General features: G+C 48.2%; 1 protein-coding gene across 1 annotated transcript in view; it reads right to left on the bottom strand.

Moving 5' to 3' along the window:
• The window catches only part of rbfox3a (RNA binding fox-1 homolog 3a), a 218,308-nt gene that overhangs the window by 152,251 nt on the left and 48,645 nt on the right, over positions 1-17,412 (bottom strand). The window contains exon 3 of the mRNA XM_084670214.1: positions 3,235-3,293. The gene's annotated coding sequence lies outside the window, so the exon portion shown is untranslated. The remainder of the gene's footprint in view (positions 1-3,234; positions 3,294-17,412) is intronic.

The following is a 17,412-nucleotide window of genomic DNA, read 5'->3' as shown; positions in this document are numbered from 1 at the left end:
AGGGCCACAGCACACGCTGAGAGGGCAGGTGTGTGTGTGTGTGTGTGTCGGTGTGTATGTGCGTGTGTGTGTGTGTTCCCACAGCACAGGGTCATAGGGCCCGGGGGGAGCCTGTTGGAGTTAGATCATAGAGAATGAGAAGGAGGAGAGGGAAGGGGGAGAGAAGGAGATAAAGAGTGGGCAAGAGAGATGGAACAATAGAAAGATGATTGTGGGAGATACATCTGAGCTGACATTCCCGCCACGTCCTCCCCTCCTCCTCCTCCCCCTCTCCTCCTCCTCCCCCTCCTCCTCCTCCTCCTCCTCCTCCTCCTCCTCCTCCTCCTCCTCCTCCTCCTCCTCCTCCTCCTCCTCCTCCTCCTCCTCCTCCCCCTCTCCTCCTCCTCCCCTTCCCCCTCTCCTCCTCCTCCCCCTCCCCCTCTCCTCCTCCTCCTCTTCCTCCTCGCCCTCTCCTCCTCCTCCTCCTCCTCCCCCTCTCCTCCTCCTCCTCCTCCTCGCCCTCTCCTCCTCCTCCTCCACCACCTCCCCATCTCCATCTCCACCTCTACTATTTCTCTTTCCCCATGCCCCTTCTCCTCGTCTACCTCTCCTCCTCCACTCTCGCCTCCTCCTCTCTCCCTCTCCCCCTCCCACGGTGCCAGGTAACAGCAGTGTGTTCATGCTCCTCTCCTGATGACCATCAGACAGTGTCTGTCTGAACACTCACACAACAATAGGTTCTATGTCCAATATCTGTCCCCCATCCCATCCCACCCCCCCCCCCCTCCCCTCCCCTCGCCATTGGGTGCTTGTCTCGGCCCTCACTCTATCACCAATGGTCTGACCTTGTTTGTGTGTCGTCTCTAACCTAGCAAGACTTACAGCCCCGATCATATCACTGACAGGGCAATACTCTCTCTCCACACACACACACACATTCAAACAAATGCAGGCTTGCATGCATGTGCACACACACAGAGCCATCGCAAACGCACACACATACATACACAATGTCAAACACACATTACATACATACTATCAAACACCAACAAATACACTCTTTCCCTTCATGCCCACATACACACGGCAGAACCTGGACACACACACACACACACGACAAGCCGACCCAGCGCACAGCAAATTGATTCTGCCGCTCTGAATTCACTTTCAGCACAGAGACAAGACATAGGGATGGGGGGGGGGGGGGGGGGGGGTGAGGATGGAGAGAGAGAGAGCAAGAGAGTGAGTGAGGGGAAATAGAATCAGAGAGGGAAAGAGAGAGATAGATAGAGAAAGAGAGCGAGAGAGGGGGTTTATTATTTTGGTGTGTCTATTTTATTTCATTGTCAAGCCTAGGTGGAAGCAGTGATTCTTATCAAGGTGGAATGGCGCTCTGCATATGCTGGGAGAGGCTTGACAGTCGATGTGTGTGTGCATGTGTATTTGTGAGCAGTAAGCTGTTAGGGCTTTGATAGGTGTTTTAAAGGCCTGCTGTCTCTGATAGAGCCTCTAATCTCTGATAATGGCACACACTGTGACTTTGCCTGGGGCAGGGATGCCGGACGAGTGTGTCTTTGTATGTGTGTGTGTGTGTGTGTGTGTGTGTGTGTGTGTGCTTTGCAGCAGTAAAATGCCATGTTTCTTTCCCCTCAGCTCCCATGGTCTCCATACTGTCTCTACTTAGACAAGGTTAACAGACACACACACACACACACATGCTGTATGCTGCATCCAACTTCTGAACACTTTACAGACCAAGATAATCAACTTTGCCAGCTGGCACCATGGACAGCTCCAGTCCCACCAACACAGTGATGATCGTCTTCATAAATGTACCAGAGCATTCTAACTAGACAATGAGAGACTGACCCCCCTCTCTCTGCCCTCTCCATGTGTCAAGACCAGCACTCCTCTCCCTGGCCTTATGAGTGTGTCGAGACATCTTTCTATGCAAAGGTCTCAGTTGTCATGACACATGCAAGTGTGTGTGTGTGTGCGTTTGCGTGTGTAAAGGTCTCAGTTTTAGTACTGTGGTGAATAATAGAATCATGTCAGAGTTTTACAGCAAGTTGCATCAGAGCTGCTCCCCAAGGGCCCAACCCTCTTACGACCTTCGCTTCTCTCCCTCTCACCCTCTCTCCCTTGCCCCTCTCTCCGTCTCCCTCGCTCCCTCGCTACCTCCCTCCCTCCCTGCATCCTTCGTTCCCTCCCTGCATCATTCCTTCCCTCCCTGCCTCCCTCCTTACCTCCCTCCCCGCTCCCTACAACTCCCTTCCTTCATCTCCCTCGATCTTTCTCTCGCTTCCTATTCCCCTCTCCCTCATTCCCTCTCCCCTCCCTCTATGCCCCGTCTCTCTCTTCTCTTCACAGAAAGGGTTTGAGTGTGGGTTTTGAGTGGCTTGAGAGCAAGCACCTGGATATGGTATGTGTGTTTGGGTGTGTTTACAAGTGCCCTCACACAAGTGTCTGAAGTTGACAGGAGCAAGACTGTTATGGTCGGGAAAATGTCAATATGAACATATACAGTACATCCCAATCCCCCCGACGCCCGCTGCCCTGCCCCCGACCCCCCTCCGTCCTACAGAGAGCCAATCAGAGAGTGTCTCTGCTGGTGTCCTGTGCTCTAACCTGGGGGGATGTTCCATCAGCTAGGCTGGCTCACTCTAATGAGGTGAGCTATTAATTTCAAGGTGAGCCAAATAATAAAAAGTATCAAAAACACATTGAATGGTGAAAAATAAATTAATAGGAAAACAGTTTGATATTCAAGGCCGGCGGCGCAGTTACTGGATTTAAGAGGGTGCTTGTTTATTGGATAGAAAGTGCTCTCGGTTAGATGGCCTGATGCACAACACACACACACACATACACACAAACACAATCTTACAAGTGTACTACTCTAAAGTAAAGTAAAGGACAGAAGAGCAGATTACACCAGAGCAGAATAGAGCATAGCGTAAAGCGTATACAATATAGAGTATATATAGTATAGAGTACATAGTAGAATACAGTAGATCACAATAGAATAGAGCAAGGCAGAGCAGAGTATAGCAGAGTAGAGCACAGTAGAATGGAGCAGAACGGAGTATAGCACTGTAGAGCAGAGTAGAGTACAGTAGAGTACAGTAAAGTAGAGCAGAGTAAAATAGAGTAGAGTATAGGAGAGCACAGTAAAGTAGAGTCAAGTAGAGTCAAGTAGAGTAAAGTAGAGGTATTAGCCATTGCTGAGGCCCAGACTGACGTGGTGGTACTCACAGAAGGCTGAGACGAGCTGTGACAGGCTGGGTTGTAGTTATTTCTGTAGTCCTCTAGACCTGTGTATACACACACACACACACACACACACAGAACGTTAGAAGCTCAAAATGCAGAAAGTCTGTCTGTGTGCGTGTGCCGTTGTCCTCTTGTCTCCTTGCGTGCTCTCCATCCCTTTCTCCTTCCCTCCAATCCTCAGTCTGCAGGAAACATTTACTGTCATAATCAGACTGTTCTGTCTCTGGGGATCACAGAAGGAGGTGAGACTATCAGCCCCCCCCCTCTCTCTCTCTCTCTCTTTCTCTCTCTCTCTCTCTCTCTATCTCTCTCTCTCTTTCTCTCTCTCTCTCTCTCTCTCTCTCTCTCCCTACCTACCTCCCTCGCGCTCACCTGGGAGTCAGGTGTGCGTAATAAAGGCAAGTTGAGAACGAGGCTGTCCCAGTGGCAGGTCAGAAAGCACTTTCTCTACAATTACATGTGTGTGTGTGTGTGTGAGCGAGAGGGAGTGAGAGCGTGTGCGTGTGTGTGTTTATCCCTCCCCTCTGGGGTGAATATTTCTCTATTGGCTTGTGTCACTTCAGCTCCTGCCTGTGATCACTCTGTCTCTCCTCTCTGTCATTGTGTCACCATGTGGTTGCTCTTCCACACGTCATCACACACACACACACACGTTGTCAAGCACACAACACACCAAATCCCTCCCACTCATCCTCCTTTCTTATCAGTGTTTCCCCTGGGGCAACTCTTTCTCCCCCCATCTCTCTCTCTCTCTCTCTCTCTCTCTCTCTCTCTCTCTCTCTCTCTCTCTCTCATTCTCATTCTATCCACCTATATGCCCTCCATCCTCTCTTCCGCCATCCTCCCTCCCTGGATCCTCCCTCCACTCCCCCTCTGTCTGTGTCTCCCACCAGTGGGGATTACCTGGGCCACTCTGCTGCTCAGGAATCACACAGGCCCGGAACGAGGGATTACACTGGCCTGAGGAGGAGAGGTGTGTGGAGGAGGGGGGGGGATTTCTCCTCCTTTCATTCAGACCTCTCGCTTTTTTCCCTTTACATCCTCCGCCATCCTCCCTTCAACCTTTTCTCTCTCCTCCCTCCTCTCCCCTCCCCTCCCTCATCCTCTCCTCTCTCTCTTTCCCCGGCCGTCCCCTCTCATCCCTCCTCTCTACACTCCTCTTCTTTCCCCCCCTTCCCTCCTCCTCTCCCCCCCCTCGCTCTTTCCACCGGCCTCCTCTCTACTCTTTCCTTCTCATATCTCGATTTAAAAAAACAAACAATCCTCCTCCTCTCCACACCTATAAGATACTGTATATAGAACAAGCTCTGCCCTTACACACACAAACACACAGACACACAAACTATAGCAGCTACAACAGAGAAGTCTAAGCAGATGGTGCTTCATGGCCAACAGCTTAAAGAAAACAGATACAGACAGTTCCTCCCTCCCTCCTTCCTTCCCTCCCTCTCTCTCTCTCTCTCTCTCTCTCTCTCTCTCTCTCTCTCTCTCTCTCTCCCTCTCTCTCTCTCTCTCTCTCTCTTTTCCTTTATCTCCCTTCTTCTCTCAACCTCTCTCTATCCCCCTTCTCTCTCTTGCTGTTTCCACTCTTATTAATTGCAAGCAATTAAAATACTTCTCCCTCAATAGCAGAAGGGAAGAGGAGATGAGAAGACATGTGGGAGATGCTACTCTGTTGTTGGGCTACCCTGACGACCTGGTTTCCATGGTAACAGCTGAAATAGGGGTTGGAAGAGAGGAAGGAAGTTGGCCGTCTGTCAGGAGGCCACGCACCCACGACTGACCTGGAAGGAACCCTTATCTACTGCTAATGTGTGTGTGGGGTGTGTGGTGTGTGTGTGTTTTACATGTGGCTGTGTGTGTGTGTGTGTGTGTGTGTGTGTATTCCAGACAATCACGTACAGCACAAGACATTCCATCACACTAAACAAACTGAAACTACCAGGGGGCTTTGATGTAAGAAAAGTGTTCACACAAAACAGACAGACAGACACACAGACAGGCAGACAGACAGACAGACAGACAGACAGACAGACAGACAGACAGAAAGGCATAAAGACAGACAGGCACACAGACAGGCACACAGACAGATGGGCAACAGGCATACAGACAGGCATACAGACAGGCATACAGACAGACAGACAGACAGACAGAAAAGCATAAAGACAGAAAGACAGGCATATAGACAGACAGACAGACATAAAGACAGACAGGCGTAAAGACAGACAGACAGGCATAGAGATGAACTACGTTTGTTCTTGGTCTGCAGAAGGTAAACAGACCATGTCTATCTTTATGAGGTTTGAGGAGTGAGGAGAAAGTGCACAAGCACCAAGCCTTGGAGAGCTTCACATCACAGGACGTTGGTGGGCCTTTAGGAAACACTCCACACATATAGTCTTTGAGCCTTAGAGTGCTAAAAGTTTGTGTGTGTTGGGGAGTGGGGACTGGACACACACACTTTACCCACCAGTACACACACTTTAGATGTATTATCATTAAAAAGTCGACATCAATGTAAGACTGAACTGTTCTGCTCACCAGTAGACGAGCAAGGAGGTTCTTACAAGCATACACACTCAGCTAACACTACTCTTTCTGCTGGCTGAGTTGATACACACACACACACATACACACACACACAGACAGAACAGAGTACGACTATCCTGAGAGGCATCAAGCTCATCACTTCCCTCCCCAATGTCTTTCAGAAGTTGATTTATTAAAATATTAGCCTAACCAAATTAACAATCCCAGCTGCCAACACACACACACACATGCACTCAGACAACCACACACACACACACACAGAGGAAGCTGAGCAGGCCCTGCTGTGACAGAGCTCTGATGGATATTAATATTTTCTGTGCCTGTCATTGGTTATTTATTTACTGTTGTTCCAGCCCACTCTCCCCCCGGGACTGAGACAATCTATCCTGTCAGATCTGCCCCGTTAAACAGCCATGTGTGTGTGTGTGTGTGTGTGTGTGTGCATACATGTGTGTGTACTGTATTAGTGGCATTTGAATCAATGTGTGTGCAAGTATATGTGTATGCTCTTCAATGTTGATTTGTGTGTGTGTCTTATTGGTGTGCTGGGGGTTGTGTGTGATGAGAGCATTGTGAGAATGTTATTAGAAGCTGTAAGAGAACCAGTGGAGTGTAGCAGAGAGAGAGAGAGAGAGAGAGAGAGAGAGAGAGAGAGAGAGAGAGAGAGAGAGAGAGAGAGAGAGAGAGAGAGAGACAGAGAGAGAGAGAGAGAGAGAGAGAGAGAGAGAGAGAGAGAGAGAGAGAGAGACAGAGAGAGCGACGAGGGAGAGAGAAAGGGAGGAAGGGAGGAAGAGAGTAGAGAGAGAGAAAGAGAGACAGAGGGAGAGAAGGAGAGAGAGAGACTGAAATAATGCAGGACAGAACCAGACTTCTAATGCAGCCTCTTTGATTGAAAGAGATTGAGGTGTGGTCATGTGGTCCGGTCCCATCCTATCAGGCCTCATTGGCATTGAGCAGGTAAAGCAGGATGGATTGTTTGTCACTTAGGTTGCTGGCCTGTGAACCCAACATTTTAATAGAAAGTGGCAGATGTGCTCTACCTCATTCCTGCACACCCCATCCCTCTCTCTTTCTGTCTCCTTCTCTGTCTTTCCCTCTCAGACAGATCAAAAAAACTGCTAATCTGCTACACAAGTACTACAATGTCACCTGATACATTTGTACTGCTGTGTGGTAGTATTAGTACTAGTATTCACCTGGTATACAGCGGATCAAGGGCAGGAGGAGAAGGACCTGGACATGAGGACAAGGAGGTGAGGAGATAGAAGAGAATGGCACACACACACACACACAGTAAGAGTCTAATGATCGGACTTTCTGTCATTATCTGTGGGTGCCAGTCTGCCTCCTCACAGCTTTATGAGTGTGTGTGTGTGTGTGTGCGCGCACACGCAGGTGTGTGTTAACAAACGGGTTTTCCGTCTGAGACGGAAAGCATATTTGAATTTTGATTTCAAATATTCTGACCTCTCACCACTGTTATACACACCATGTACGTATACACACAAAAACAAACAACTAAAAAGCCTTCATCTTGCATGTCAACTGCACACAGAAGGCATCTTCTTGACGTGATTATTCACAACCACTTTGTAGTTTTCTAACAATGCAATAATCATTATTCCATTAGAGCATCCATTACAGAAACACACACACACCATTACAGAGGTTGCCACTTAGCCTAGAGCTTTGAGAGAGTGGTAATTGTGTGTTAAATGTAATTATACTGGAATCCCACAAGTGGTCAAGTGCATCAGAAAAATCAATTCATGCACAGCAAATGAGTGATTCCCTCAATTACTCATGGGGCTGTGTGCCTGCTTGTGTGCAGTGTGCGTACGTCAGTTTGTGTGTGTGTGTTTGTGTCTGGCCATGCGTGAGCATCAGTGTGTGAACCACTAATCTGAGCCAGATAAGACGGAATCAATGTGTAATGTGATCTTATAGGCTGGTTCATAGGCCAGACACACACAAATAGATAAACACACACGTACACTCACACAAAGTATCTCTCTCCATCTCTCTCTCTCTCTCTCTCTCTCTCTCTCTCTCTCTCTCTCTCTCTCTCTCTCTCTCTCTCTCTCTCTCTCTCAAACCCATTCTTTGTAACTGTAGTAATGGTGTTTTGATGGTCTGCTTTAGATCTGGACTGCTGCTCACACATGCACTATTAGCTAAAAATTGATTACAAATAGAAACACACATACACCTACACCTACACCCCGACAAACACATACACACACACACACACACACACACACAGACCCACCCACACACACCCACACCCACACGTGTGAGGGCAGTCTGCAATTTTTTTTTCTTGAACAGTGGGTGCAAGTGTTGTTAGCTAAACTATATGAATGTATGTGTGAGTGAGTGTGTGTGTGTGTGTGTGTGTGTGTGTGTGTGCAGTCCCTTTATGCTCCTGCAGGTAATCGCAGGATGACAGGGTGGGGTAGTGTCTGATTTACTGTTGCCCCAGCGCTCGGGGGCAAAAATGGAAAAGTGATAAATAAGAGAGAGGGAAGACGCCATGGGACCCTATGAAGAGGTGTGAGTGTGTGTGTGTGTGTGTGGATGTATCTGTGTGTCTGTGTGGGTGGGTGTTGGTATGATGAGGTGTGGAGATGTGTGTGTATGTGGGGAGTTAATATGTGTGTGTGTGTGTGTGTGTGTGAGTGTGTGTGTGTGTGTGTGTGTATGGGAGTTAGTATGTGTGAGATGTGGAGAGGTGTTTGCCATAAATCTCACATGGGGACAGAGAAGGAGATGAGTTTTTTATGTGGGCACGTAAGTACTGTGACATGGTAATGACCACACACGCATGCAGTCAAACACACACACACACACACACACACACACTGTAAAGAGTAAGGGACAATAAGGGATAAAGTCCTTTGGTAAACACACTAACACTGAAGAGACAGGAGAATGTTCCTCCCTCCTCTCCTCTCCTCTCCTCCCTCTCTCTCAGCTATCATCTCCTGACCATGCAGCAGTTCTGGAACAGCTACAGCAACACCACCATCTACCTGCCAGCAGAATGGCACTTAGCAGCAGAAACAACACAATTCATCCCACTGCTACAGAAGCAGCTACGCAGCTACCTCCTCCCACCCACTCTGCTGCTGTACAGCACTGGACTAGACTGTATTGTCGTGTTCTCTATTAGGAATTTACTGTACTGTACTATGCTTTGGTGTACTGTATTGTACAGTACTATACTATACTATATTGTACTGTCCTATATTGTACTGTATTGTAATGTAGTGAACTGTACTGGACTGTATCATTCTGGGCTTTATTGTGTTGTTCCATACTGTGCTGTACTGTACTATCCGGTACTGTATTGTACTGTACTATCCTGTTCTGTACAGTGCTATGCTGTGCTCGACTGGACTGCATTGTACAATCCAGTTTTGTACTGTACTATACTGTGCTGTGCTGTGCTGTGCTGTGCTGTGCTGTGCTGTGCTGTGCTGTGCTGTGCTGTAGTGAACTGTAGTGAACTGTAGAGTGCTGTATACTGTATTCCTAGCTGCTATCAGCTCTGGACCACACGATACAGGGAGCTACAGCAACAATGCATCCTACAAGAGTACTGTGCCGACACCCACGAGCACTTCCCTGCTATCTCCAGTCCCCAGATACACACACACACACATGCTTGCACACACACTCTCCCTCCTACAACTGTATCTCCAGTATCCAAGTGTACAGTATACTGTGGGAGGATGTGCGTATGTATGTGTGTGTGTGTGTCTGTGTGTGTGTGTGTGTGTGTGTATGTGTGTGTGTGTGTGTGTATGTGAGAGAGTGTGTGTGTCTGTATGTTTGTATGTGGAGGAGAGTGTGTGTGTGTGTGTGTATGTGAGAGAGTGTGTGTGTCTGTATGTTTGTATGTGGAGGAGAGTGTGTGTGTGTGTGTGTGTATGTGAGAGAGTGTGTGTGTCTGTATGTTTGTATGTGGATGAGAGTGTGTGTGTGTGTGTGTGTGTTTGTGTGTGTAATACACTGGGGGAGGACAGACAGTGAATTATGTGATTGTTTACATTTGAATCCAGCACCTGGAGCTCAGGGCCCTGGCTTGTGGTCAGGAATAGCCATGCGTGGGACGCTGGGAGGGGCGAGGGGGTCAACACCCCGCTCACACACACCACGCAACCTCCCCAGAGAACCAGGCTCCTCTCTCCACCCTCCCTCCCCCAGATTGGCTCACCATCCCTGGGAGGAAGCCCACACCTCTCCCTCTTCCTCCACCAGAGCTCCTGGAGGAGTCTAGTTCACTGAGACATCCATCCTTCAATGGAGAAATCAGGTTTCATCCAGCGATGTCATTTAAAAGCCTCCCACCAATTAGATTTGCCTTTAGGAGGAGAGGTGGGGTTGGTGGGGGTTTTCTCGAGTGTCAGCATCTTTCTGACGATGTTCTATTGCAGTGTTGACTTATGTGGGCGTGTTGCTGCTCTGTTGGGAGTGATTTATTAAGACTGAAGATACAGTATGCTAACCAGCTGGTCGATACAGCCACGGTCCTCTCCAGTCTCACTATTCATCCTAATATCTTTAATATGAGACAGGGACTAGTATAGCCAGCACAGCCCACTTAGCTAGAACAGTCCACATAGCTAGAACAGCCTAGACAGCTAGTACAGTCTAGAACACCAATACAATTAGAGTGAAGTCTAACATGTATGCTAAGATAAGGAAAAAAGAAAGATAGGAAGATAATGAAGGAAACTGTGGTAAATACAAAAATAAGGAGTGGTGAACAGAAACTGAATTTCAAACAAAAAAGAGATGGAGAAGGAGAGAGACAAAAAAAAAGAATGAGATTTTTTTTTCTTCCGGAGGCTACAGAGGCTAACTAGGTCACACTCTTACTGGTGTGATTACAGAAGTCAGAGGCTGGAGGCTCTCTTTCTCTCTCCCTATCTCCTCTCTCTCTTTTCCTTCTCTTACTCTCTCTCCCTCTCTCCTTCAGCCCTCCCCCTTTCTCCTTCCCTCCTCCCGGTGTAGCTAAGGAATCCTGTTAGGAGCTAGAGAGCTTCAAAGCTGGACACAGTCTGTCTTTCTTTGATTCTGTCTCCTTCTGCCTCTCATTTTAATGGCACGGCTCCTCTCCTTGTGCTCGTTCTACATAACTGTCGAACTCTCTCGGATTCAAGCCAATCACACACTCTGACTGTAACCTGTGACCCCCATCTTTACTGTGACATCATCACATCCCTTCTCCTGAAGGGAAGCTCTCCATACTGGGAACAGGCCTCCAAACTACACCACACCAGATTATGGAAGAAGAAGAGAGAGAGAGAGAGAGAGAGAGAGAGAGAGAGAGAGAGAGAGAGAGAGAGAGAGAGAGAGAGAGAGAGAGAGAGAGAGAGAGAGAGAGAGAGAGAGAGAATGGACAGAATGAACAAGGAGATGATGAAAGACAATAGACCTAGACGACGACAGAGGGAGAGAACATGAAGACATGAAAGAGAGAGCAGTGCAAGAGAGCCAAGGAAGAAGAAAGAGAGAGAGACCAGTGGGTTGGTGCTCCATGTCCAAGAGTTCAGGTTTTCCAACTGAATGATTGGAGCGATTAACAGGCTGTATTGTGTGTGTGTGTGTGTATGTGTGTATGTGTGTGTTTGTGTGTTGGGTGGGGTGTTCTGGCTGCGCGTAAGGACCGCCATCCCAGCCCCCCTATTGATGTGTCAGAGTGATGGAGTGGTGAGAGGTAGGGCCTAATGACTTCATCAACCAGCGCTGCGCTGCACTGCTACTGCTGCGTTGCACGGCTCAATCACACACACACACACACACGCACGCACACAAACACACTCTGTAGCACACCAAATCACCCCCGCAAATCACACACAAATTAAACAAAGTTGTCGCTCAACATAACTTCAACACTTTCGTCTTTCTTACCCCTCACTCACACTCTATATTACCCCCACATCCCCCCACCCTTCACACTCACCCCCGCTTCCCCCTTGGTCGGTCATTTTTTCTCTCTCTCTTCCTCTGTCTACTCTCGTTCCCCCTCCTCTATCTTTCGTTCCCACTCAAGGCCTGCCCTCTTCCAGCTCCCACTTTCAAGTCTTAACAAGCCAATTAAGAGCCTTGATTTTCCCCCTGTTCTTTCCCTCGCTCTCTTTTTATCCTCTCCTCTTTTTTGTCGGAAGCATGGCCTATTTTTCAAACTCCCCTCCTTTAAATTCTCCCAGTCTCTATCTCCTCCCATCCTCCTTCCCTAAATTCTCTCTCCATTTCTGGGTCTGGTCTCTCTTGATGCTATTTAACTTGCGAGTGCTGCCATAGTGGGAGAACTTCGCCGCTCAGTGAAAGGCTATGACAGTGTTGGTATTTCAAATCACCTTGCCTCTCCTTTCTTCCTCTGCCCTGTAGCTGTAGCTGTACTAAAGTATGCTGACCAGAACTAGCTGCTGCTAGCACAAAGACAGCGCGAACACTGAGAGAGATGCTACCTTGTGCTAGGTATTGGCAACACAGAAATGGCAGTAACATTTAGAGCAATGCTATTTAACGCTAGGTGATGCATACACACATGTAACCATAACGTGGAGAAGCTGTTCAAGTCTTCACACTGAGGTGGAAGGTTGCTGTACTGTGGACCCCAGCCTGCAGGTGGCCTCCCAATGTCCGGCTCAGTTCCAGGTGTTCGGGTGGCCTTTAGCCTTCCCTTTATGAGCATCTGGTACACAACCTGTTGTTTTACTCAGTGGTGAACCTTCTTTCAAGGGCATGCCTCTCCAGCAACCCACACTTACATTCACCTCCAAGAGCTTGTCTCCTCTTCGCTCCTGGAAAATGGATCCATCTGGACCAAAATCCTTAGTCTCAGTATTTATCAATGTAACAATCTGCCCTGAATTGAATGAATGACATCATCATATTAGAGAGAGAGAGAGAGAGAGAGAGAGAGAGAGAGAGAGAGAGAGAGAGAGAGAGAGAGAGAGAGAGAGAGAGAGAGACAGAGAGAGAGAGAGAGAGAGAGAGAGAGATGGATCAAGAGAGACTGGTGTTTTTCCGACACAGGAACACTTCCCTATCTCAGTCAAGCACCAGCAGAACATGACCACTGGCGATTTAGCTGTGAGAGTGTGAAGAGAAAAGAGATTGCACTTTTAGTTCGTTATCATTTAACACGATTCAATTTACTCTCCCTATGTCATCAAGAAGGGGCTTCTTTAATTTCAGATGACCTCCGACAGCTGTGTACAGACCCCCCCCCCAACCAGAGATTGTGTGGTAGAGAAAGGGGGGGTGCGGTGGAGGGGGTTGCAGGGGGGCCCCCAGTGGGTTTGGAGGAAGTGATAATTGGCTCAACTCCCTTCTCCTTATCAGGCAACACACAATTAGAGGGATGAAGCTGTCTGTTAATTAATCCTGGCTGTAAAGTGCAGGCTTCCAGGCCGCTCTCCGTATGTGACACATTTCTCTCCAATTACACCACATTATGAACGTTGGAGAGTTCTGTAGCCGCGTACTCCTCGCCTGTAATCCCCAATTAGCAGCTGCTCTCCCTGCCCAGCGCGGCCCGACACGCAGCCAACCTCCACACAACTTCTGGTAATTAACCACAGTTCCAGTCTCCCAGCTCATGGTGGGGCAGGGGGTGGGGGGTGGGGTGGGGGCTCTCCCCCTAGCCCCAAGGGTCACCCCCACCACTGGTGGCTTTCTCTAAGCCCTTCCTTCTGATTGGTTGTGTTCTCTCTTCCTGTCTCATCCCTCTTTTTATCCTATTCGCCCGGAGGGCGTCTTCTCTCCAGGGTTACTGGCGTGTCTGTAATGTCTGCGTGTCTGTTTGTGTGGTGCATACTGTATGTGCATGTTTGTGTAGTGTCTATGTGTATGTGAGTGTGTGTGTGTGTGTGTGTGCTGTTTGTGAGTGTGTGTGTGTGTGTCTGTGCACACAGTATGTGTGAGTCCGTGTACACTGTGTGTGTGTGTGTGTGTGTGTGTGTGTGTGTACGTGTGTGTAAAAGGCCTGAGGGAAGTTACTCTCCTGTAGCCTTTCATAAAGGATGAACATTCATACCTCCCCATTTGGCTGTTCTAATAAATATAAACCCCACCCCACTGACACACACACACACTGAAATAAGAGTCACACATACATACTCTCTGACTTCTAAACTACCTTGAACAGTGTTACTAAACAGAATACACACCCACCCTTTCAATTCAATTTAACTAATGTTCTACAATAGTAGTTGTATGCAATACATGCAGTAAGTCATATAAAGATGAATACAATGTTTACCTGTAATCATACATCCTTTAGTCTAACCTTAACCATGTAACCCTCAACCCCTAGCCCTATCACTCCAACCATTTAACCCTAAAGCTAACCCTACTAACTGTAGGTGTTTTTCTGAGGCTGTGTCTAGAAGTCTGGACCACTGTGACTGGACTGAAATCAGACTTATTTTAGACATCTCCATTGAGGATACCAATACAAGAACTGCAAAAGGTGTTAGAAGCAATCTCCAAGGCAACAATATACTTCCTCTGTTATTCATCTAAATAAAGACACTGCACACGCACAATTTTCCCCCAACAGCAGATTGATGATGCACGCACTCTATCCTAAACAATTAAGAAGACACTCGTGTTCTCTGCACTCTGCTGGGGAGTGACAGGGGAAAGCACGTCTCCTGACCAGAGACACCGGTGCTGTCCACACACACGCACTGCCTCACACGCACGCACACAGACACACTCCCTAATTAGGGCCTGCTTAACGACAGAACAGCCTTGGCTGAAATGAGACAAATCACTACAATGCAGAGCTGACACAGCTGTCTGGGTGTGACATCAATTACAACTCCCTCCCTCTCTCTCTAAAACACACATATGATGGGTCTGTCGGAAAAAGAAAAACACGTATGTGTGTGTGTGTGTGTGTGTGTGTTGAGTGTGTGCACCATTGTGCGTGTGAAAGACAGAGAGATAGAGTGTCCACTCTCTGTTTTAATCCACTTGGTGTCAGGCTGTGTTTGGCGAGCAGGTTTCCCAGCAGCCTCAACACCAGGCTCCGCCCACTCAGTCAGGTTAAGAGCTGGGGTGTGTCAGTCTGTGTGTGTGTGCGTATTATGTTGTTCAAGGTAGTTTGGAAGTCAGGAAGATGCCGGAGGGAGAGGAGAAGAGGGGAGAAGAAACACGCACACTCGGACACACTCACACAGGTATTGAAAAGAGAATCTGGTGAAGGTAGATAGAGAGAGATGAGTCCAGGGCTTCAAAAGAGTGTCTGTGTGGTGTGTGTATGTGTGTGTTTGTTTGTGTTCTGCATTTGTGTTCTTCAGGCAGGACTTTGCTGTGGTCAGCTTTTATGAACTTCCCTCTGAGGAAACACCTCGACCTCTGTCTGTGTCCTCGCTCACAAGCAACCGTGTCCACCTGTTAACGTCAATGGAAACAGTGGAACGTTCCGGAACAAAGAGCCTAGACTCTGGAAGCTTCCGCCCCGGTGGGCTTCACATCTGTTTATCCCCCCATTCTGTCAAATGAAGAATAGATGAGGATCTCATAACTATTTCACTGTGTTCTGCCAAAGCCCTTTTCTCAGAGACTTCACAGAAGGTTTTCACAGGAGAATCTTCTCACTCACTTCAGTAGGATGAGGCTGCACAGTGCTGCAGAGGGGAACAGTCTAGAACAATCTAGAACTACACGGAACCAAACACAAAGCAATAACACTGGAATCTCCACTGTCCAGTCAACCCAACTCTCTTGCTTTCTCTCTCTTTCTCTTCCTTCATCTTACTCTACTCCACATCCACTGTAGTTATGTCTCACACCACCAGCCACCAATCATATGGGTCGACCATAAATCAGCCAATAGGGGTGTGTTTCATGTCCACTATGTTAATTAGCCAGTAATAATGGGCTCTCATAAACAGCTAGCCAGTGAGTTAATTAAAGCTTGATAGCCCAGCGTGGGTCTCTGGGGCTTGTCAACGAGCAGAGGAGAGGGTTATAGCATCACACACACACACACACACGCACAACTCTACTCTCCCTCCCCAACCCATTTCACATTCCTCCCTGTATCTTCTCTACCTTCCCTCATCTATCCTTCTACCACTCCCTCTCTTCCTCAACTCTCTATCTTTTTTTCCTCTCTCTCTCTCTCTCTCTCTCTTCCTCAACTCTCTATCTTTTTTTTCCTCTCTCCCTCTATCCCTCTCTCTCTCTCTCTCTCTCTCTCTCTCTTCCTCAACTCTCTATCTTTTTTTTCCTCTCTCCCTCTATCCCTCTCTCTCTCTCTCTCTCTCTCTCTCTCTCTCTCTCTCTCTCTCTCTCTCTCTCTCTCTCTCTATCTCTCTCTCTCTCTCTCTCTCTCTCTCCCTTCTAGCAGCACCTCCTTCAGGGAGAGTGTGGTTGAGGGCAAATGGTGGTAGAGAAGAATAGAGGAGGAAGGGTATTGTTTTGGAACTATTGAGGGGTCAGAGGGGCTTAGCTGGATGCCAAACAAACTCCTCTGCCTCTTTGCCTCTCCTTCGCTCCTTCGCTCCTCCTCCTCTCTCTCTCTCTCTCTCTCTCTCTCTCTCTCTCTCTCTCTCTCTCTCTCTCTCTCTCTCTCTCTCTCTCTCTCTCTCTCTCTCCCTCTATCCCTCTCTCTCTCTCTCTCTCTCTCTCTCTCTCTCTCCCTCTCGCTCTCCCTCTCTCTCTCTCCCCCTCTCTCTCTCTCTCTCTCTCTCTCTCTCCCCCTCTCCCTCTCTCTCTCTCTCTCTCTCTCTCTCTGTCTCTCTCTCCGCTCCTGAGAAAGACAGAGACAGAGAGAGAGAGAGGTCAGTGTGTGTTTCCCCCTGCAGCTGCAGTCTTAACGAGTGGCTCATTAAGCTAATCATCATCAGAGTAGCACACCCCTGGAGAACGCCCCCCCCTCTTCCCTGCCTCTCCCCCTCCCCTGCCTCGCTACCTCCTGCCTCCCTGCCTCTCTCCCTCCTCTCCCTCCCTCTTCCTCCGTGTGTGTATTTGTGTTCTTTGGCCATGTGACATGGCTTTGTGGCGAGAAGGAGAAGGGTCAGTCTCTCTCTACCATAATTATGTTATAATTATGTTATCACATCCACAAAGATATTGCAGGCACACACACACACAGAGACACACAAACCAACACATCAACAGTCACATATATGAGATGCAGGCACATTTGCATGTGCACACTCTCTCACACACACACACACACACACACCGACAAGCCTCAGAGGCTTGTGTCTTTAGGCCAGTGTACTTTGTGTGTCAAGGTTTTGACAGCCATAATTGAAAAGTTCTAACTCCAGCTAAGAGTCTTACCATCCCAGCAGGGGTGTATTAGAGGACTAAAAGAGTCTAGACTGACACTCTGTGTTTGTGTATATGTGTGGGTCTCTTTGTGTGTGTGAGTGTGTGTGTGTGTTTGTGTTTGTGTATCCATAACTGGATAGACATCCACAGCCTCTGAGCTCTCAAAAACAAGTTAGCAGTTTAAAAAAGAGAGGGATTACTGTGAGAAATGTTCCTCTCCTCTCCTGTTCTCTTCTCTTTTCCTCTCCCCTCCTCTCTGATTAGGCCCTGTGTGTGAACTCAGATCTAACAGTTAGCTGA

This window comes from Hypomesus nipponensis, chromosome 13 (assembly GCF_054491055.1).
Source record: "Hypomesus nipponensis isolate SF chromosome 13, ASM5449105v1, whole genome shotgun sequence".
NCBI lineage: Eukaryota > Metazoa > Chordata > Actinopteri > Osmeriformes > Osmeridae > Hypomesus > Hypomesus nipponensis.
The sequence above is the reverse complement of the archived record's forward strand: the minus strand, read 5'-3'. Positions and strand labels throughout refer to the sequence as shown.